The sequence below is a fragment of the Dendrobates tinctorius genome, unplaced genomic scaffold (assembly GCF_039654945.1).
Source record: "Dendrobates tinctorius isolate UK_male_01 unplaced genomic scaffold, ASM3965494v1 ptg000014l, whole genome shotgun sequence".
Taxonomy (NCBI): domain Eukaryota; kingdom Metazoa; phylum Chordata; class Amphibia; order Anura; family Dendrobatidae; genus Dendrobates; species Dendrobates tinctorius.
In genome coordinates, this window is record NW_027361682.1 from 21,912,880 (window position 1) to 21,936,678 (window position 23,799).

The 23,799-nt window shown below is 46.4% G+C and overlaps 1 protein-coding gene across 3 annotated transcripts in view; it reads left to right on the top strand.

Moving 5' to 3' along the window:
* Positions 1 to 23,799, top strand: part of KCNJ16 (potassium inwardly rectifying channel subfamily J member 16) — a 141,210-nt gene that overhangs the window by 107,050 nt on the left and 10,361 nt on the right. The window contains exon 1 of one of the 3 annotated variants that reach the window (XM_073559981.1): positions 17,903 to 18,064. The exons of the other annotated variants lie outside the window; for them this stretch is intronic. The gene's annotated coding sequence lies outside the window, so the exon portion shown is untranslated. Of the gene's footprint in view, positions 1 to 17,902; positions 18,065 to 23,799 lie in introns of those variants that run through there. 3 annotated transcript variants of the gene reach the window in all.

Below are 23,799 nucleotides of genomic sequence, written 5' to 3' on the forward strand. Positions count from 1 at the left end.
TGCATATGGGGGAAGTAGCGGTGGACCAGATGGAGTGAGAGGGGGTTGGTGATGGTATTGGTGGTGAAGGCCTAGATTCAGTGTTGTGTTGCAAAACCTTTGTGATTCCCTGAGTGCTTTGGCCTTGCGACGACACCTCCACATTTAGTGCTGGTGGTGTGCTTAACGGTGGCGGTGGTCTTACAGTGGGGGAAGCGATGGAGCGTTGTTGTCTACCTTCAGTCAGAGCAGGTGCACATGTGCTACGTGAGGTTTTGTAGTCCGTCCACGCTTGCAAGTGCATTTGATTAAATGTCTAAGCATGCAACTGGTATTCAAATTTCTGAGTTATTTACCTCAGCTAAAGGTCCTTCCACACTTCTTACAGGTAACCTTTGCCTCATCAGCAGGATTTTGGACAAAGAAGTGCCACACTGCACTCTTCCTATTATGGTATACATTTTCTGGCCTTGCATGCTGTGCTAAGTTGACCATCTGGTCAAGCTGTCCTGCAACTCTTTTAGTTTTTATTCCACGTTTAAGGACAGCTACGGGCCTGACAGATAACCACTGCTGCGATGTCAATGCCTGTTGCGGATCCTTCTCCTTATCTGAACTATTGCCAGCGCCACCCTCCTCCCCCAATGGATGCCAATCCGGGTCCAGAACTGGGTCATCCATCACCTCCTCTTCAAAGTCATCTGCACCTTCCTCTTTACCTTCCTCTGTGTCACTGTGTAAGGTGGTATAGTATGCGGGAAGGGGAACCTGAATTTCATCAGGGTCAGATTCTGGCTCAATAGACTGCGAGGGCAATGTAGGGCTGTGGGTCAATGTACCAGCAGAATCATCCAGCAGTGGCTGTGCATCAGTGCACTCCATGTAAGATTCATCTTGGACTGGGGAATTCAGGATTTGACTGGATAACCCAGGCATGGTATGTGAAAAGATCTCCATAGAGTAATCTGAAGTGTGGGCTGCCGCAACCTTAACTTTTGGTGGGGGTGAAGGACACAAGGAAAGGTGTTTTTCCTGACCAGAAGCCTGCACTGACGACTCCATGCTTGCAGGTTTCGAACGTTCAGAAGAGGAGGCAATAGAGCTGGTGGCTGTTTCGGTAATGTACGCCAAAACCTGTTCCTGATGCTCTGGCTTTAAAGGCGGTTTTCCTACTCCAAGAAAAGGTAACCTTACAGGCCTTCTTGGGCCAGAGGATGACACAGGCTCAACACCTCCTGCCTTAGCTGCTATTGTGCTTTTGCCAAAACCAGCCGATGCACCACCACCATCAGTACCAGCTGTGCCCCCTGCCCATGTGCATGGCCTCATCCACCATACTTCTTCATGTTTGGGAAAATGTACCAAAAATACCAGCAGAGAGATGGTACTGTATGAGGAGCGTCCAGCTGTGTAAGGTGTATTAAAAAAATTAAATCAACGTATATATTTTGTTAGTTACAGATGCTCTCATAGTATGCATTTGACCGTAATCCAACAAGCAGATATACAAAACTGTATCAGAAGTGTACAGCTGTATATGTTTTTTGTGTAACTAACAATCTCCGTATATGAATTTACGGAGTGTCACACACACACGCTGACTCTGTATAGATGTGACTGTAATGCGAACGGCAGATATACAATACTGTTTGAAAATCGGACAGCTCTATACGGTGTGTGTATGGAAAATTGTCAATCTCTGTCTCTTTGTATAGGGACTGACACACACTGTCTCTGTCTAGTTTTGACCGTCAAACAGCAGATATATGAAACTGTTTGAAAAATGAACGGCACTCTAAGTTATAGGTCTGGAAAAACTCCTCGGCTTTTTTTTCCAGAGTCACACACAGATAGCTTCTATTTGTCCGTGCTAGAAGGCGGTTCTTTCCTTTGTGTTTGAAAACCTGTCATAGGGCTCCATTAGATGTCCATTTTGCAAGTCTGCGAGAAAATCTCGCCAGATGGATGTCAAATGGATGCTTACATGCGAATAAAATCGGTTCTACGCTGGAAAATCGGATCACAGACGGAGCCATGGTGAAGAAACCTTTGTGCGATTTCGGACCGTTAAAATCGGACCAATTTTTTAATCGTTGTGTGTGACTCCAGCCTAAGGTGTAGGTCTGGAAAGATGGAAAAACTCCTCGGCTTTTTTTCCAAAGTCACACACAGATAGCTTCTATTTGTCCGCTATACGGTGTGTGTATGGAAAATTGTCAATCTCCATGTATTTGTATACGGACTGACACGCTGTCTCTTTCTAGTTTTGACCATGATCAAACAGCAGATATACGAAACTGTTTGAAAAATGGACAGTACTCTAAGGTGTAGGTCTGGAAAAAACGGAAAAACTCCTCGGCTTTTTTTTCCAGAGTCACACTCAGATAGCTTCTATTTGCCCGTGCTAGAAGGCAGTACATGGTATTGTGTGTGGAGCGTACACCGCTATACGGGTGTGTGTATGGAAAATTGTCAATCTCCGTGTATTTGTATATGGACTGACACACGCTGTCTCTGTCTAGTTTTGACCGTCATCAAACAGCAGATATACGAAACTGTTTGAAAAGCGGACAGCACTCTAAGGTGTAGGTCTGGAAAAATGGAAAAACTCCTCGGCTTTTTTTTCCAGAATCACTTACAGATAGCTTCTATTTGTCCGTGATACCAGCCGGTACACGGTAGTGTGTGAGGAATGTACACCGCTATACGGTGTGTGTATGGAAAATTGTCAGTCTCTGTGTATTTGTATACGGACTGACACACATTGTCTCTGTCTAGTTTTGACCGTCATCAAACAGCAGATATACAAAACTGTTTGAAAAGTGGACAGCACTCTAAGGTGTAGGTCTGGAAAAACGGAAAAACTCCTCAGCTTTTTTTCCAGAGTCACACACAGATAGCTTCTATTTGTCCGTGATACCAGCCGGTACACGGTAGTGTGTGAGGAGCGTACACCGCTATATGGTGTGTATAGATAATTGTCAATCTCTGTGTATTTGTATACGGACTGACACATGCTCTCTCTGTCTAGTTTTGACCATCATCAAACAGCAGATATACGAAACTGAAACTGTTTGAAAAGCGGACAGCACTCTAAGGTGTAGGTCTAGAAAAATGGAAAAACTCCTCGGCTTTTTTTTCCCAGAGTCACACACAGATAGCTTCTATTTGTCCGTGATACCAGCTGGTACATGGTAGTGTGTGAGGAGCGTACACTGCTATACGGTGTGTGAAAAAATGAACGCTTAGTAACTCACCAGGACAAAATAATAAAAGTTGGAGTGCTTTGAAAAAAGCAGTTTGAACAGCAGTGTACACACAGCAATGCGGCTAGCAGTTAGCCTTACAATGTAGCCTAATCACCACCAGCGCTGCTGCACACAACAAAAATCCTCCCCTTTCACTGCACACTAACTGTACAGTGAAAAGCGCTATCAGCAGAAGCAGTTTTTTTTTTCTTCTTCCCTGCCTAACGCTCTCCCTGTTCAGAATCATCAGAAGCAGCTCTCCCTATTGTAAGATCGGCAGAAGTAAGATGGCGGTCACAGTCTTTTATACCCACTGTGACGCCACACAAAGCCAGCCAATCACTTCAATGCCCTTGTCTAAGGCCGGTTTCACATTAGCGCTTTTTAAGTGCACGCACGGCCGGGGGTAGCTCCGCCCCCGAGCCGGCTCTCTGCCCGGCGTGCCCGCCCCTTGCTTGTAGCGCCGCCTACTAGCGGACAGCGGCGCCTGCGATCGGCGCACCCTATCTTTAGCAAAAGAAAAGTTTGATTTTGGCGCGCACGGCGCACCGTCAAAAGTGCGCAGCGCAGGTCAAAGCGCAACTAGCGCACGGCCTGCGCACGATCTGCGCACCCTATGCTAAAGATAGGGTGCGCCGATCGCAGGCGCCGCTGTCCGCTAGTAGGCGGCGCTGCAAGCAAGGGGCGGGCACGCCGGGCAGAGAGCCGGCTCGGGGGCGGAGCTACCCCCGGCCGTGCGTGCGCTTAAAAAGCGCTAATGTGAAACCGGCCTTAGATGATGGTGGCCACTGCGGATGTCATCTCGTTGCCCACAGTGTGCATTCTCCATCACTGGCTGGGAAAAGGCGATGAAAGCATTATTTGAAACGTGACTTTGGCGCTCTGATCGGCAACCTCATGGCCGACCTCACGCTATGGTCGGGTTTCGATCGGCGAAACCCGACTTTGGCGAAAGTTGGCGATTTTTTAATCTGACCGACGTGTTTTGCTCAACTCTACTGACCATAATGGTAGCCCTCACGATTGCATAGAATGACGCGCCCCCTTACCGGCGTGCATTGAATGCCACTGTCACAAGTTAACAAGTTAACAGTTGTGGCGGGAGGTCCGCTCCATCTGTGGTTGTTAGAGGCAGATGATGACTGAATAACACAGCCATCATCTGCCGGAAAAAGATGCAGGCTTGGTTTCTGAATATGTCGATAAGAGTTTAAAGGTTTTATAACAAATTGGTTATGGTTAACTTTGAACTTTAATAAAGTTAAGGTTAATAAAGTTAGGTGGAGGCCTAGTACCTCCACCTAGTTGCATGTATGCATTTCTTTATAATAATGCAAAGAAAAAAGAAATTGTGTTCAGCTTACCCTTGTGCAGTTCCACTGAAATGCAAGGTTTGTAGCACGGATCCCGTCTCTGCCAGACGTAGGGAAAACACTTTTGAACGAAGAAATGATCCAGCTTCGAAAACATGAATAAAATCCAGAACTTTATTGTATATCCATTAAAATATACTGCTCAAAAAATAAAGGGAACACAAACAGCCTGTTGCAAATGGAATAGTGTTCCCTTTATTTTTTTGAGCAGTATATATGTATATACTGCTGTGGACACCCAGCTGGTGATACCGGAGGAAGATCATCTGGGGAGGACCTGTGCTGAGATCTGGGATGGATCGGCTACAGAGGGATTGGGGCACTTGGTCTCATACGTGTAAGAACTAGTGATGAGTAGAGATGAGCGACTTTTGGTTTTTTATGGTCGAGTTTCGTTTCGTGAAACCCGACTTTTCCAAAAGTCGGGTCGAGCAAGATCGGCCGATTATAGGGAAAAGTCGGGGTCGTCCCGAAACACGAAACCCAATGTAAGTCAATGGGGAATAAAAGTCGGCAGTGAGAGGAGGACAGGAAACACACCTACAGTGCTCATTTGAATGCCAAAAGCATCAATTCTTCTTACTTAAGCTGGTCAACCTTAATTAACTTCATAATACAAGTTACGCACTGAAAAATGGGGGTTATTTGGCTAAAGTTGTGGGGGGGGTAGGGCTGGCTCCAGGTTTTCATGTGCCCTGGGCGAAAGAGCGCCCCTTTAACACATAATACCACAACTCATCATGCTCTGATACGGCAGAGAAATAGCGGTATAGTACAATGAAAAATACTTCACTTTTTACATCTCATGACGAGGCCCATCTATTTCTCCATACAGAATCATTGGTCCCATATAATGTTTGAAACAGTATATGATGAGCTCCACAAAATGCTACAGTATATGTTGGTCCCCATGGATGAAGCTCCACTGTCTTATGGGCCCAAATAATGCTCCAAACATAATGGGCCCCATTTCTAATGCTCTAGTGTATAATGGGCCCTGTAAATGCTGCTCCAGTGTCTGATGTCCACCTTTGGAATGTTCCAGTGTATGGTGGGCCCCATCTATCATTCTCCAGAGTATAGTGCTCCCCAAAAATTGCTGTCCCAACATTGAAAACAATCAAATAAGTCTCCTCGCTAGGGAATCCCTGTACTTGTCTGGACTCTTCGTCGTCCCCATCTTCCATCTCACTGCACAGTATTTCAACCTTGCAAGTGCTGTGATCCTGAGCAAGCAGGGGGGCCCACTCGTTGGCGACGGCACTGGCACAGGGCCCCTGATAGTACGGTGGTGTGTCTGATGGCGGGTGGGCCGAACCTGCACTTTCATCTGCAGCTTCCTCTTTGTCACCGTGTAAGATGGAACTGTATATGGGAAGGGTAACCTGAGTTTCATCAGGGTCAGATTCAGGCCGGGTAGCGTGCGAGGGGAATGTAGTGGTCTGGGTCAATGTACCAGCAGATTCATCGAGCAGTGGCTGGGCATCAGTGCACTTGTGTCGCCCCCAGGAGTACGGTCGCCACAGTGGCATTACCTTCCTCCTAGGGAGTGTGATGTCATGCTTGGGAGCAACGAAGGCTCTCTCTAGCAGGTTAACTGATTGGGCGGCGTTATTCCCACGAGTCATGACCCTCCAAACAGCGTTCATGAAGGCAAAGTGTTTGTTTTACGTGGGCAGTATGGTTGCAAAGCTGAACCTTAAAGGAATGTCCAGAAGGGCACCACCAGGAGTGGAGCCTACGGCGTAATTTGACTCAACACGGGCAACCTCAACCATGCCAGCTACAGAACAGATGCACACATTGCAAGCTTAATTCCGTTAATGAACGAAACTCCGTCATGTCCCGCGGTCCGAGTCCGGCTTACTAGAGGGACACGTGAGGCTCTGGCACATGAGATTGGCCAATAACTGGTGTGTCATGCCCTTACATGTCCGTGGCTGCATGTGCGCTACACTGAAAAGGCCAGCGTTTGTCGCTTACAGGTGCAGATAACCCGCTGAACAACGTTAGTGATGGGGATCACTGATTACAATTATTACTCGCGAACGATGATTTCCCAGTAAGTGCAGGTCAACCGCAGTTCCGGAATTAGGCCTAACCGTCATTCCTGAAAAAAATGAAAAACTTACGTGTGCAAACCACAGGTGCTGTAGCTTGCTTAACAGCTCGCCAGCCGTTCTCACGCCCAGTATGGGTTACACGTGATTGCACAAAGGTGAGAAAGGGTACCGTATCCCCGGATAACATGTATGGATAGCGTACACATTCAAAAGATATGTCTATACATCAGGAGGCAGGCTCAGACGGTGTTAGGCCCAGTATGGCTTGCAAGTGATTGCACAAAGGTGAGAAAGGGTACCGTATCCCCGGATAACATGTATGGATAGCGTACACATTCAAAAGATATGTCTATACATCAGGAGGCAGGCTCAGATGGTGTAAGGCCCAGTATGGCTTGCAAGTGATTGCACAAAGGTGAGAAAGGGTACCGTATCCCCGGATAACATGTATGGATAGCGTACACATTCAAAAGATATGTCTATACATCAGGAGGCAGGCTCAGACGGTGTTAGGCCCAGTATGGCTTGCACGTGATTGCACAAAGGTGAGAAAGGGTACCGTATCCCCGGATAACATGTATGGATAGCGTACACATTCAAAAGATATGTCTATACATCAGGAGGCAGGCTCAGACGGTGTAAGGCCCAGTATGGCTTGCAAATGATTGCACAAAGGTGAGAAAGGGTACCGTATCCCCGGATAACATGTATGGATAGCGTACACATTCAAAAGATATGTCTATACATCAGGAGGCAGGCTCAGACGGTGTAAGGCCCAGTATGGCTTGCAAGTGATTGCACAAAGGTGAGAAAGGGTACCATATCCCCGGATAACATGTATGGATAGCGTACACATTCAAAAGATATGTCTATACATCAGGAGGCAGGCTCAGACGGTGTTAGGCCCAGTATGGCTTGCAAGTGATTGCACAAAGGTGAGAAAGGGTACCGTATCCCCGGATAACATGTATGGATAGCGTACACATTCAAAAGATATGTCTATACATCAGGAGGCAGGCTCAGACGGTGTCAGGCACAGTATGGATTTGACGGCCCAGACTACACAGCGGAGGAGCAGGGAGAGGTAAAGATTGCAAATGCTGGGGCCCTGCCCAAGCAAGGGGGGCCCACTCGTGGGCGTCGGTACTGGCACTGGGCCCCTCATAGTACGGCGGTGTGTCTGACGGCGGGAGTGCACCACCACCGTCAGAGACACTTGATTGCACTATGAGGGACCCTGTGCCAGTGCCCGCACCCAAGAGTCGGCCTACCCACCTGTCCAGGGCAACGGCACTCGCACGGTGTCGTGCGCTAGGTGGTGACCCCGGCCATGGGGGGGGGAGGCAGCACAGTTAGGGAGTTTTAGAAAGTGGCATATGTTGATGTTGGACATTCAGCTGATGCAAATAGGTCAAGTCCCAGGAAGAGGTGGACCAAAGCAAGCCATTTTTCTGTCACCCTATGTGTCATCAGGGGAAGGTGGGACAAAATCCTTGGAAACCCATGCATGGTTCATTTTAATGAAGGTTAGATCATCCACATTTTGGGTTGACAGACGGGTCCTTTTTTCTGTCAGGACTGATCCAGCTGCACTGAAGACTCTTTCCGATAGCACACTTGCAGCAGGGCAAGCGAGCTCCTGTAAGGCATATTGTGCCAATTCAGGCCAGGTGTCCAGTTTAGCAGCCCAATAGTCAAAGGGGAATGACCTGTGTGGGAGAACATCGATATGGGAGGAAAAGTAGTTTGTAACCATAGTTGACAACTGCTGTCTCCTGTCACTTTCCATCGATGCTGTATTAACAGTTGTGTGAGCGGTACTTGAAAAATCAGTCCACAACATTGTCATGAAACCCCTGTCTCCAACGCCACTTCTGCTGTGTGCACCATGAACACCTCTGCCAAGCTGCCCCTGGCCCGTACGGCTCGTGTGAGAACCATCACCGCTGCTGTGTGCTGGGAATGCCTCAAGCAACCGATTTACCAGAGTTGCTTGTTTATTAGCCAATATTAGGTCAAGGTTCTCCTGTGGCATGATGTTTTGTAATTTGCCTTTATAGCGTGGATCCAGGATGCTGGCCAACCAGTAGTCGTCATCGTTCATCATTTTGGCAATGCGGGGGTCCCTTTTTAGGATCCGCAAGGCATAATCTGAGATGTGGGCCAATGTTCCCGGTGTCAATGATGCACTGCGAGTGCTGGTTGGAGGAGCACTTTCTGGCAAATCCACATCCCTCCAGTCACGCATAAACCCTGTACCAGACCTTGCCACGCCAACATTTTCACTTGCCCCACGAGATGCATCCTCCTCCCCTAAGTAATCATCCCCATCATCATCCTCCTCCTCCTCTTCTTCCTCCAACTCGTCCAGGAGAGGTCCCTGAGCAGACAATGGCTGAATGTCATCAAGGATTCCCTCCACCTCTTCCTCCTCGTCAACATTGGCTGCAGACGCCTGCTCCTTAAGGTGCGTCAAAGTTTGCATGAGCAGACGCATAAGTGGGATGCTCATGCTTAGGATGGCGTCGTCTGCGCTTACCAGCCGTGTGCATTCCTCAAAACACTGAAGGACTTTACAGAGGTCTTTCAGCTTCGACCACTGCACACCTGTCATCTCCATGTCTGCTCTCAAAGTGCCTGGCCGTGTATCCTCCCACAAATGCATTATGGCCTGCCTCTGCTCGCACAGCCGCTCCACCATGTGCAGGGTGGAGTTCCACCTTGTTGCAATGTCGATAATGAGGCAGTGGTTGGGAAGGTGGAGCAATCGCTGCAGCTTCTGCATACGAACGGAGTGTACAGGCGACCGGCGGATGTGCGCGCACAGTCTTCGCACCTTCTGGAGCAGGGCTGTTAACTCCGGATAATTTTTGAGGAAGCACTGCACCACCAGGTTCAAGGTGTGAGCCAAGCAAGGTATGTGGCTGAGTTTTGAAAGGGCTATGGCTGCCACAAAATTACGGCCATTATCACTAACTACCTTGCCTGCCTCAAGATGTACACTGCCCAGCCATGACTCAGTTTGTCGCTTCAAGTACTCGGCCAGCACCTCGGCGGTGTGTCTGTCGCCCAAACACATCATCTGCAACACAGCCTGCTGACGCTTTCCACTAGCTGCTCGATAGGGGGACACCTCGTGTGCAACAGTGGCAGCTGCAGATGGAGTGCTCGTACGACTGCGCTCTGTGGACGAGCTTTCGCTTCTGGAGGAGGAGGAGGGTGGAACGCCTACAGCCAACTGTTTCCTATACCGTGGGCTAGGCAGCACTGTCCCACCACCGCTGTCCCCTGTGGACCCTGCATCCACCACATTAACCCAGTGCGCAGTGATGGACACGTAACGGCCCTGGCCATGCCGACTGGACCATGCATCAGTTGTGAGGTGCACCTTTCCACTCACTGACTGCTTGAGTGCATGGACAATGCGGTCTTTCACATGATGGTGGAGGGCTGGGATGGCTTTGCGAGAGAAGAAGTGGCGACTGGGTAGGTCATAGCGTGGTACTGCATAGGCCATGAGTTCGCGGAAAGCTGCGCTTTCCACCAACCGATAGGGCATCATCTCAAACGAGATTAGTTTGGCAATGTGGGCGTTCAAACCCAGTGTACGCGGATGAGAGACTGAGTACTTTCTTGACCTACTCATAGTGTCTGGGAGGGTGAGCTGGACTTGAGAGCTGCATATGGTGGAAGTAGCGGTGGACAGGGCGGACTGAGAGAGGGTTGATGATGGTGATGGAGTTGGTGTTCTTTCTGATGGCCTAGATTCAGTATTTCGTTGATATAACAGTGGGATTCCCTGACTGCTGTGGACTTGCAACGACACCTCAACATTTGCTGCTGTGCTAACCGGTGGGCTTACAGTGGGGGAAACAATGTAGCGTTGCTGACTACCTTCTTTGTGATCAGTTGCACATGTGGCACTTGAGGTTTGGTGTTGTGTCCACGCTTGCAAGTGCATGCTGGTTAAATGTCTAAGCTTGCAACTGGTATTCAAATTTTTCAGATTTTTCCCTCGGCTAAAGGTCTTTGCGCACTTCTTACAGATAACCTTGGCCTGATCACGAGGATTTTGTTCAAAAAAGTGCCACACTGCACTCTTCCTACTTTGGCAGACATTTTGCGGCCTAGCACGCTGTGATGTTTTGACCCTCTGGACAAGCTGTCCAGCAACTCTTTTGATTTTTGGAACCTGTCTTTGGAGTGCTCCGGGCCTGCCAGATAACAGCTGTTGCAATGTCGATGTCTGCTGTGGATGCTCCTCATCTGAGCTATTGGAAGCAGCACCCTCTTCCCCCAATGGATGCCAATCTGGGTCAACAACTGGGTCATGCATCACCTCCTCTTCAATGTCATGTGCACCTTCCTCTGTGTCACCGTGTATGGTGGTATAGTGTGCAGGAAGGGGCACCTGAGTCTCATCAGGGTCAGAATCTGGCTCTGTACACTGCGAGGACAATGTAGTGCTCTGAGTGAATGTACCAGCAGAATCATCTATCAGTGGCTGTGCATCAGTGCACTCCATGTCAGATTCATCTTGGCCTGGGTAATTCACCATTTCACTTGATAATCCAGGCATGGTATGTGAAAAGAGCTCCATGGAGTAATCAGTAGTATGGCCTGCGTCATCCTTCAATCTTGGTTGTGGTGAAGGACACAAGGAAAGGTGTGGTTCATGAACATGAGCCTCCAATGACGACTCAGTGCTTTTACTTTTTACAACTTCAGAAGAGGAGGCGATAGAGCTGGAGGCTGAGTCAGCAATGTAAGACAAAACTTTTTCCTGATGCTCTGGCGTTAAAAGCGGTTTGCCAACTCCTAGAAAATTAAGCCTTTGAAGCCTTATGGAGCCAGACGATGACGCAGGCTCAACACCTCCTGCATTCGGTCCTATTTTGCTTTTGCCACTACCATCAGATCCACCACCAACACCATCATTACCAGCTGCCAACCCCCGCCCAATTCCACGGCCTCTTCCACCAGCCTTCCTCATTTTTGGTAGAAATGTAGACAAAATCCTACAAACTATATAGTAATGTAAAACAAGGTACAAGGTGTCTATAGGACAGGGGAGATTTAGATTTTCTGCAGACACTTGTGGACACTGGACACTTGGATTGTGCGAGGCCCACTGAATATCACAGCGCTATGTCACAGGCTCGATGGCACAGGTGTGAGAAAAGTGACTACAGGATAAGGGAGATTTTGAATTTCTGGGAGATTTTGAATTTCTGCAGACACTTGTGGACACTGGACACTTGGATTGTGTGAGGCCCACTGAATATCACAGCGCTATGTCACAGGCTCGATGGCACAGGTGTGAAAAAAGTGACTACAGGATAAGGGAGATTTTGAATTTCTGGGAGATTTTGAATTTCTGCACACACTTGTGGACACTGTACACTTGGATTGTGTGAGGCCCACTGAATATCACAGTGCTATGTCACAGGCTCGATGGCACAGGTGTGAAAAAAGTGACTACAGGATTAGGGAGATTTTGAATTTCTGGGAGATTTTGAATTTCTGCAGACACTTGTGGACACTGGACACTTGGATTGTGTGAGGCCCACTGAATATCACAGCGCTATGTCACAGGCTCGATGGCACAGGTGTGAAAAAAGTGACTACAGGATAAGGGAGATTTTGAATTTCTGGGAGATTTTGAATTTCTGCAGACACTTGTGGACACTGGACACTTGGATTGTGTGAGGCCCACTGAATATCACAGCGCTATGTCACAGGCTCGATGGCACAGGTGTGAAAAAAGTGACTACAGGATAAGGGAGATTTTGAATTTCTGCAGACACTTGTGGACACTGGACACTTGGATTGTGTGAGGCCCACTGAATATCACAGTGCTATGTCACAGGCTCGATGGCACAGGTGTGAAAAAAGTGACTACAGGATAAGGGAGATTTTGAATTTCTGGGAGATTTTGAATTTCTGCAGACACTTGTGGACACTGGACACTTGGATTGTGTGAGGCCCACTGAATATCACAGCGCTATGTCACAGGCTCGATGGCACAGGTGTGAAAAAAGTGACTACAGGATAAGGGAGATTTTGAATTTCTGGGAGATTTTGAATTTCTGCAGACACATGTGGACACTGGACACTTGAATTGTGTGAGGCCCACTGAATATCACAGTGCTATGTCACAGGCTCGATGGCACAGGTGTGAAAAAAGTGACTACAGGATAAGGGAGATTTTGAATTTCTGCAGACACTTGTGGACACTGGACACTTGGATTGTGTGAGGCCCACTGAATATCACAGTGCTATGTCACAGGCTCGATGGCACAGGTGTGAGAAAAGTGACTACAGGATATGGGAGATTTTGAATTTCTGGGAGATTTTGAATTTCTGCAGACACTTGTGGACACTGGACACTTGGATTGTGTGAGGCCCACTGAATATCACAGCGCTATGTCACAGGCTCGATGGCACAGGTGTGAAAAAAGTGACTACAGGATAAGGGAGATTTTGAATTTCTGGGAGATTTTGAATTTCTGCAGACACTTGTGGACACTGGACACTTGGATTGTGTGAGGCCCACTGAATATCACAGCGCTATGTCACAGGCTCGATGGCACAGGTGTGAAAAAAGTGACTACAGGATAAGAGAGATTTTGAATTTCTGCAGACACTTGTGGACACTGGACACTTGGATTGTGTGAGGCCCACTGAATATCATAGTGCTATGTCACAGGCTCGATGGCACAGGTGTGAAAAAAGTGACTACAGGATAAGGGAGATTTTGAATTTCTGGGAGATTTTGAATTTCTGCAGACACTTGTGGACACTGGACACTTGGATTGTGTGAGGCCCACTGAATATCACAGCGCTATGTCAAAGGCTCGATGGCACAGGTGTGAAAAAAGTGACTACAGGATAAGGGAGATTTTGAATTTCTGGGAGATTTTGAATTTCTGCAGACACATGTGGACACTGGACACTTGGATTGTGTGAGGCCCACTGAATATCACAGTGCTATGTCACAGGCTCGATGGCACAGGTGTGAAAAAAGTGACTACAGGATAAGGGAGATTTTGAATTTCTGCAGACACTTGTGGACACTGGACACTTGGATTGTGTGAGGCCCACTGAATATCACAGTGCTATGTCACAGGCTCGATGGCACAGGTGTGAAAAAAGTGACTACAGGATAAGGGAGATTTTGAATTTCTGGGAGATTTTGAATTTCTGCAGACACTTGTGGACACTGGACACTTGGATTGTGTGAGGCCCACTGAATATCACAGCACTATGTCACAGGCTCGATGGCACAGGTGTGAAAAAAGTGACTACAGGATAAGGGAGATTTTGAATTTCTGGGATATTTTGAATTTCTGCAGACACTTGTCGACACTGGACACTTGGATTGTGTGAGGCCCACTGAATATCACAGCGCTATGTCACAGGCTCGATGGCACAGGTGTGAAAAAAGTGACTACAGGATAAGGGAGATTTTGAATTTCTGGGAGATTTTGAATTTCTGCACACACTTGTGGACACTGGACACTTGGATTGTGTGAGACCCACTGAATATCACAGTGCTATGTCACAGCCTCGATGGCACAGGTGTGAAAAAAGTGACTACAGGATTAGGGAGATTTTGAATTTCTGGGAGATTTTGAATTTCTGCAGACACTTGTGGACACTGGACACTTGGATTGTGTGAGGCCCACTGAATATCACAGCGCTATGTCACAGGCTCGATGGCACAGGTGTGAAAAAAGTGACTACAGGATAAGGGAGATTTTGAATTTCTGCAGACACTTGTGGACACTGGACACTTGGATTGTGTGAGGCCCACTGAATATCACAGTGCTATGTCACAGGCTCGATGGCACAGGTGTGAAAAAAGTGACTACAGGATAAGGGAGATTTTGAATTTCTGGGAGATTTTGAATTTCTGCAGACACTTGTGGACACTGGACACTTGGATTGTGTGAGGCCCACTGAATATCACAGCGCTATGTCACAGGCTCGATGGCACAGGTGTGAAAAAAGTGACTACAGGATAAGGGAGATTTTGAATTTCTGGGAGATTTTGAATTTCTGCAGACACATGTGGACACTGGACACTTGGATTGTGTGAGGCCCACTGAATATCACAGTGCTATGTCACAGGCTCGATGGCACAGGTGTGAAAAAAGTGACTACAGGATAAGGGAGATTTTGAATTTCTGCAGACACTTGTGGACACTGGACACTTGGATTGTGTGAGGCCCACTGAATATCACAGTGCTATGTCACAGGCTCGATGGCACAGGTGTGAAAAAAGTGACTACAGGATAAGGGAGATTTTGAATTTCTGGGAGATTTTGAATTTCTGCAGACACTTGTGGACACTGGACACTTGGATTGTGTGAGGCCCACTGAATATCACAGCACTATGTCACAGGCTCGATGGCACAGGTGTGAAAAAAGTGACTACAGGATAAGGGAGATTTTGAATTTCTGGGAGATTTTGAATTTCTGCAGACACTTGTGGACACTGGACACTTGGATTGTGTGAGGCCCACTGAATATCACAGCGCTATGTCACAGGCTCGATGGCACAGGTGTGAAAAAAGTGACTACAGGATAAGGGAGATTTTGAATTTCTGCAGACACTTGTGGACACTGGACACATGGATTGTGTGAGGCCCACTGAATATCACAGTGCTATGTCACAGGCTCGATGGCACAGGTGTGAAAAAAGTGACTACAGGATAAGGGAGATTTTGAATTTCTGGGAGATTTTGAATTTCTGCAGACACTTGTGGACACTGGACACTTGGATTGTGTGAGGCCCACTGAATATCACAGCGCTATGTCACAGGCTCGATGGCACAGGTGTGAAAAAAGTGACTACAGGATAAGGGAGATTTTAAATTTCTGCAGACACTTGTGGACATTGGACACTTGGATTGTGTGAGGCCCACTGAATATCACAGTGCTATGTCACAGGCTCAATGGCACAGGTGTGACAAAAGTGACTACAGGATAAGGGAGATTTTGAATTTCTGGGAGATTTTGAATTTCTGCAGACACTTGTGGACACTGGACACTTGGATTGTGTGAGGCCCACTGAATATCACAGCGCTATGTCACAGGCTCGATGGCACAGGTGTGAAAAAAGTGACTACAGGATAAGGGAGATTTTAAATTTCTGCAGACACTTGTGGACATTGGACACTTGGATTGTGTGAGGCCCACTGAATATCACAGTGCTATGTCACAGGCTCAATGGCACAGGTGTGACAAAAGTGACTACAGGATAAGGGAGATTTTGAATTTCTGGGAGATTTTGAATTTCTGCAGACACTTGTGGACACTGGACACTTGGATTGTGTGAGGCCCACTGAATATCACAGCGCTATGTCACAGGCTCGATGGCACAGGTGTGAAAAAAGTGACTACAGGATAAGGGAGATTTTAAATATCTGCAGACACTTGTGGACACTGGACACTTGGATTGTGTGAGGCCCACTGAATATCACAGCGCTATGTCACAGGCTCGATGGCACAGGTGTGAAAAAAGTGACTACAGGATAAGGGAGATTTTGAATTTCTGCAGACACTTGTGGACATTGGACACTTTTGGATTGTGTGAGGCGCAATGAATATCAGAGCGCTATTTCACAGGCTCGATGCAGCAGGTGTGAAAAAAGTGACTACAGGATAAGGGAGATTTTGAATTTCTGCAGACACTGGACACTTTTGGATTGTGTGAGGCCCAATGAATATCAGAGCGCTATGTCACAGGCTCGATGCAGCAGGTGTGAAAAAAGTGACTACAGGATAAGGGAGATTTTGAATTTCTGCAGACACTTGTGGACACTGGACACTTTTGGATTGTGTGAGGCCCACTGAATATCAGAGCGCTATGTCACAGGCTCGATGGCACAGGTGTGAAAAAAGTGAATTGTAGAATTGTGCAGAATAGGAATCTCCCTAGAGTGTAGGTCTGTAAGAACGGAACAAGTCCTCCACTTATCCTTCCACAGTGACACACAGATAGCTTCACTGTGGCTGTGATAACAGCCGTTACATGGTACTGTGTGAGGAGAGTACACCGCTGTATGGTGTGAATAAATGCACGCTCAGTACCTTAGCAGGACAAAAAAAATTGGGATTGCTTTTAAAAAAGCAGTTTGCAGAGCAGTGGGGAAACAGCAATGCAGCTGTCAGGAAGCCTTAGAAGGCAGCCTAACAACCAACACCGCTGATCCACCACAATATAGCCTCCCCTTGCACTGCACACACAGTGACTGGTGTGTTGCACAGGCAAAATCGCTAGCAGCAGAAGAAGTTTTTTTGTCTTCTTCCCTGCCTAACGCTCTCCCTACAGAATCAGCAACCTCTCCCTATGCTAAGATCGGCAGAAGTAAGATGGCGGTCGGCGTGCACGCCCTTTTATAACCCCTGTGACGCCCACCAAAGCAAGCCAATCACTTGCATGCCCTTCTGAAAGATGGTGGCGACCCCTGCCTATGTCATCACGTTGCCCACAGTGTCCGTGGATCCTGATTGGCTGAAAAAGAGCGCTAAACAAACTTTTGAAACGCGACTTTGGCGCGTAAGTCGCCGACCTCGTGGCCGACCTTATCCTAGGGTCGGGTTTCGTTTCACGAAACCCGACTTTGCCAAAAGTCGGCGACTTTTGAAATTGTTTGACCCGTTTTGCTCAACTCTAGTGATGAGCAAACGTTCTGTGATAAGGTGTTGCCTGAGCATGCTCGGATGTTAACTGAGTGTCTCTGGCATGCTCAAAACATTTATGTTTGAGTCCCCGCGGCTGCATGTCTCACCGCTGTTCAACAGCCGCACCACATGCAGGGATTGTCTGACAAACAGCAAATCCTTGCCTGTGTTGCGTCTGTCGAACAGCGGTGAGACATGCAGCCGCGGGGACTCGAGCATATTTTTCGAGCATGCTAAAGACACTCTGTTAGCACCTGATCATGTGGAATAACACCTTATCCCAGCACGTTCGCTCATCGCTAGAAACTATAATACGGTACTCATTACTAAATATTTTTTTCTCTGAAAACCCCCTTTAAGATAACAAAACTGCACATTCCCTTTAAGTAGCAGCCTGATAGAGGAACTAAGTGCTCGTTAGGAAACATTTGTTCCTCTGTGATGGCCACTAAATGACGAAATTAGAATTGACAAATGTGCGTTACAGCAGCGGCGTCGGTGGCACCGCCCAAACTTGGCAGCGACGTCCTTGTGTTTCTGAAATGATAACACATGGGAATGTTTCCTGAGCATAACCACACCTGCGCCTGGGACAGCAACTCCTATCATTGCAGGACAACCTGATTACATTGTGGCAGTCCCAGAGACTTCCACATTCCTGGGGAAGACAGATGGCAAATCACGACTGTGCACCGACCCATGTAGTGAGGTAGGACAGCTAGAGCTCTCTGTTGTCAGCCTCTGCTGCATAGTGCTGTATCGTCAGCTGTTACATGATCTACACGCTATATAAACCCTAACATGACCGTCATTACTGCACACTTAAAGGGATTGTCCATACAGAAAGTTGGGGCAGGTTCACACTTAGCAAATTACCTTTAAGCAGTAGTCGAGTATTATATAACTATAGACTCATGACTTAATAATAATAATAATAATAATAATCTTTATTTTTATATAGCGCCAACATATTCCGCAGCGCTTTACAGTTTGCACACATTATCATCACTGTCCCCGATGGGGCTCACAATCTAAATTCCCTATTAGTATGTCTTTACTAATGAAAATTATATAACAATTCTTTACATCTTTTTTAAGATCTATGCTTGCCGTCACTAAATTGATACATTATATGGAGAAAAGTATGTGCCCCCCCCTCCACATTACACTCCAGGAGCTTTTCTCACCTTCCGGTCTAAATCCATAGACATGAATATGGAGTTGGTCCTTCTGCAGATATAACAGCTTCCGCTCTTCGGGGAAGCATTTCAATAAGGTTTTGGAGGCGTCTGTGGGAATTTTTGCCTCTTCATGCAGAAGAGCAGTTGTGAGGTCAGACACTGATGTTGGGGAGAGGCCGGGCTCACAATCAACGGTCAAGTTCATCCCAATGGTGGATGGGGTTGGGGTTCGGGTCATGTTCTTCCTCCAATCTCCTCGAACCATGTGTTTACGGATCTTCGCACTGGGCACAGTCATGAGGACCAGAAAAGAGTATTCCTCAAACCTTTCTACAAAGCTGGAAGAACCTCCATATTCTTTAAATGGTACACAGTAGGTGGACAAATGGCTTGTAGATTTTGCAATGTGGCACAAAGGTTTAGCGATATGCCTATGTTTCATATAACATATCCTCTCTGAGGTAAAACTAGCAACATCACAATTTGTTTAAAACTGTTGTAAATGCCGCTCTTCTCCTGAATCCGATGCTGTTTTTCTTTTGTTCCTCTCCATTCCTGAGATATGGCCCTCTATTCCCTGTGTAGGTTTTTAAGCCAAGTGGGCATCACCATCAACTCTTCTGTAGGCTGCTTTATCAGAACCTTACCCACTTGGCTAACAAGACTAAATCTATGTACAGAAAATAGGGGGTTGTATCTTGGCCACGGAGTGGCGCAGAATAAAAGAAAAACAATGTCGTATTCAGGAGAATGGCGGCATTTACACCAGGTAACAAAAGTTATATATTTATGACAAATAACAGATGCTCTTTAATTATACTTATGCATTATATAATTCAGGTCTGTACAGATATTCTGCCTCTGGAGAAGTGAAGTGAAACAAAAAGTACATTAGATAATTGTTCTGTCCAGACGGTTCAGGACCTGACCCTCCTCTCTGTGGTTTATGGGCTGCAGGCAGTCCGAGGCATGAGCGCCTGTCACTGACTACATAAACACACTCCTGAGCACAACTGCCATTACGTCAGATTACCGGCTAATGAAAATACAGATGCTTGTAGAAATGAGATTAGTCTGGGACGACCTGTACTTCACCAAGATATGCAGCGGACTTTACACTTTGGCAAAGCTCCTTGTTTACAACCCATATTATATCCTGTGAATGTTTTGTTTACCACCTTTTGGAGCATATTCCTTAAAATATAGGATATTAGGGCCATATATGACTCCAAAAGGGTTTTTTAGCCATAGTCGCCATAAAACTACAAAGTTTTTGCTGTAATTTTGGAGAACAGCAAAATTATGTGGCAAAAACTTCAATGCATGAATGCCAATAGGTGTCACGCAATACTACATTACTCCTTCACCAATGTGGGCAATTCTTCATCTTCTAGGAACTAAAGCTGATAAAGGAAAAGGGTTTTTGTGTTGATGAACCATTTAAATATATTTAAGTTCAGTGCCCATATACCCATCACACATCCTCCATCCCATTGTCCCGTGCCCATATACCCGGCCGTCATACATATCCTCCATCCCATAGTCCAGTGCCCATATACCCATCACACATCCTCCATCCCATAGTCCAGTGCCCATATACCCATCACACATCCTCCATCCCATAGTCAACCATTAAGACATCATAATGAGCAGCGGGGCTTGCAACCTATGATGACATCAGCGTCGCCATGGCAACCATTATGACATCATAATGAGGGGCGGGGCTTGATACACACACACTTTTTCCCCATTATGTAGATAGGGGCAAAATTGGTGAATTGGAACGTGCAGGGTTAAAACTTCGCCTCACAACATAGCCTAGTACACTCTCGGGGTCCAGATGAGTGACTGTGCCAAATTTTGTGGCTGTAGCTGCGACGGTGCGGATGCCAATCCCGGACATACATACAGACATACAGTACATACACACATTGAGCTTTATATATTAGATTATGTGTTATGTTTCTACACCATGTACTTGGTAGGGACAGTGCAGTTTGGGTTATGGTCACTAGATGGTGGGCACTGAGTCCACTACTTGATAGAGTTAGCTGTAGTACACATAAGAGTTAACTGTAGGAGGGGTTAGCTGGGGAATAAGTCAGGAAGGCCTTCCTGTAGTAGAGAGTCAGGCTCCTGACCCCTTTGTGTTCGGGTGGGCTATATGTCCGGGTTGCCTAACTACCCTGTAATGTTGAAGCGTATTCCCAGCAATCCAGGGAGTACATAGAGAAGAGCAAGGTACAGCAGAACCAACAGTAGGGAGGAAAAGAAAGGAAGGAAGCAGAGGAGGATTGAAGGTCACCGTAAAAGTGTACGGGCAGGTCACTCCAGATTGTGGTGGATAGCTATGTGGGCTGAATCTCTGATGTCGGGGGCGAAACAGGCAGGAGAGCACTTCACCGTGGTGACGCTTTATGAGGAGGACACTGAGGGGCCGTCTGAGACGCTCTGTCCTGAGGAAACAATAAGTGACGCAAGGAGCAGTGAAGGGAAAGATGAAGAAATGTGCCATATTAACTGTGATGGAAATGCTGGATACTACGTGGATGTGCTGTGTCCTGAAGTAAATAAATTTGTTCAGTTAGGAGTTGCCCTGGACTGTGTCTCTATTCTTTGGGATCCAGGATCAGCTTTAAGTCAGTGCAGTGAAGATGCTGGCAGCACTGTGAGTACTGATAGTACCATGCACGAGAAGAGGTACCGTTTTCCTGTAGAGGGAGGCTAGGGTATACAATGACCGGGATACTCAGCCATGACTACTGCCCTGGCTGACCTTTACAGCATGATTTAAGGGTTCTAGCTTATGATGGAGAATCTGTAACAATGTCCTCCAAGCCAATGAGAAACACTCATATTGGTTCCAGTAGAAACTGGGAGAAGGTAACCTGACCAAAAGAGTTCAGACACCATTAATTGGTTGGAGCATTAGGAGACCATTGCCCATATGTCACATGATGCTTTATTAACCTTTCATTGGTATTAATGGAACTAAAATTGGTGGAGGACAATTAGAAAGTCCAACAATTTTCTGTGGTTTCTGAATCAAGTCCCCTTAAAAGGGACCTTTCACTGTAATTTTTAATTTAAACTGAGTACCTCCCAAGATTGCCCTTGTTTCACTGATTATAGAACAGTTTTGTTCCCAAAGTTAAGCCCCATGGAAATGGTGAAAATTTTCCCGTTAACTAACTGGGTGTATACAAAGAACTTCTCTGTGGGTGTTTTCTCTTTCTTCTGTGAAACTGGCCAATCAAAACTTGGCCTCACCCATAGAGATGTACATGGTATACGCCCAGATTGTTTAAGGGAAAGTTTGCAACATTATTACCGGAGGGGCATAACTGTGGAACTGATGGACACAGAAGATAAAGAAAAACTGTTTCAGAATCAGTGGCGTGGCGGCATCTGAAGAAGGTACACAGTTTAAATAAGAAAATACAGCAAAAGGTCCCATTTAAGGGGACCTCCTTCAGAAGATTCTTAATTAGTAATAGAGTTCCTAATAGTACTCCATTAATACCAACTTTTTCTACCTCTTTTCCCATTCCAAAAGGAAAATTCGACAGCCTAATTACATTTACAGTGGGGAAAAAAAGTATTTAGTCAGTCAGCAATAGTGCAAGTTCCACCACTTAAAAAGATGAGAGGCATCTGTAATTTACATCATAGGTAGACCTCAACTATGGGAGACAAACTGAGAAAAAAAAATCCAGAAAATCACATTGTCTGTTTTTTTTTTCATTTTATTTGCATATTATGGTGGAAAATAAGTATTTGGTCAGAAACAAAATTTCATCTCAATACTTTGTGATATATCCTTTGTTGGCAATGACAGAGGTCAAACGTTTTCTGTAAGTCTTCACAAGGTTGCCACACACTGTTGTTGGTATGTTGTCCCATTCCTCCATGCAGATCTCCTCTAGAGCAGTGATGTTTTTGGCTTTTCGCTTGGCAACACGGACTTTCAACTCCCTCCAAAGGTTTTCTATAGGGTTGAGATCTGGAGACTGGCTAGGCCACTCCAGGACCTTGAAATGCTTCTTACGAAGCCACTCCTTCGTTGCCCTGGCGGTGTGCTTTGGATCATTGTCATGTTGAAAGACCCAGCCACGTTTCATCTTCAATGCCCTTGCTGATGGAAGGAGGTTTGCACTCAAAATCTCACGATACATGGCCCCATTCATTCTTTCATGTACCTGGATCAGTCGTCCTGGCCCCTTTGCAGAGAAACAGCCCCAAAGCATGATGTTTCCACCACCATGCTTTACAGTAGGTATGGTGTTTGATGGATGCAACTCAGTATTCTTTTTCCTCCAAACACGACAAGTTGTGTTTCTACCAAACAGTTCCAGTTTGGTTTCATCAGACCATAGGACATTCTCCCAAAACTCCTCTGGATCATCCAAATGCTCTCTAGCAAACTTCAGACGGGCCCGGACATGTACAGGCTTAAGCAGTGGGACACGTCTGGCACTGCAGGATCTGAGTCCATGGTGGCGTAGTGTGTTACTTATGGTAGGCCTTGTTACATTGGTCCCAGCTCTCTGCAGTTCATTCACTAGGTCCCCCCACGTGGTTCTGGGATTTTTGCTCACCGTTCTTGTGATCATTCTGACCCCACGGGGTGGGATTTTGCGTGGAGCACCAGATCGAGGGAGATTATCAGTGGTCTTGTATGTCTTCCATTTTCTAATTATTGCTCCCACAGTTGATTTCTTCACTCCAAGCTGGTTGGCTATTGCAGATTCAGTCTTCCCAGCCTGGTGCAGGGCTACAATTTTGTTTCTGGTGTCCTTTGACAGCTCTTTGGTCTTCACCATAGTGGAGTTTGGAGTCAGACTGTTTGAGGGTGTACACAGGTGTCTTTTTATACTGATAACAAGTTTAAACAGGTGCCATTACTACAGGTAATGAGTGGAGGAAAGAGGAGACTCTTAAAGAAGAAGTTACAGGTCTGTGAGAGCCAGAAATCTTGATTGCTTGTTTCTGACCAAATACTTATTTTCCACCATAATATGCAAATAAAATGAAAAAAAAACAGACAATGTGATTTTCTGGATTTTTTTTTCTCAGTTTGTCTCCCATAGTTGAGGTCTACCTATGATGTAAATTACAGACGCCTCTCATCTTTTTAAGTGGTGGAACTTGCACTATTGCTGACTGACTAAATACTTTTTTTCCTCACTGTATATTATGTGGCATCAGTAGTAGACACAACCCAATGTACAGTGTCATTCAAGGACACTTTATCATGAAATCT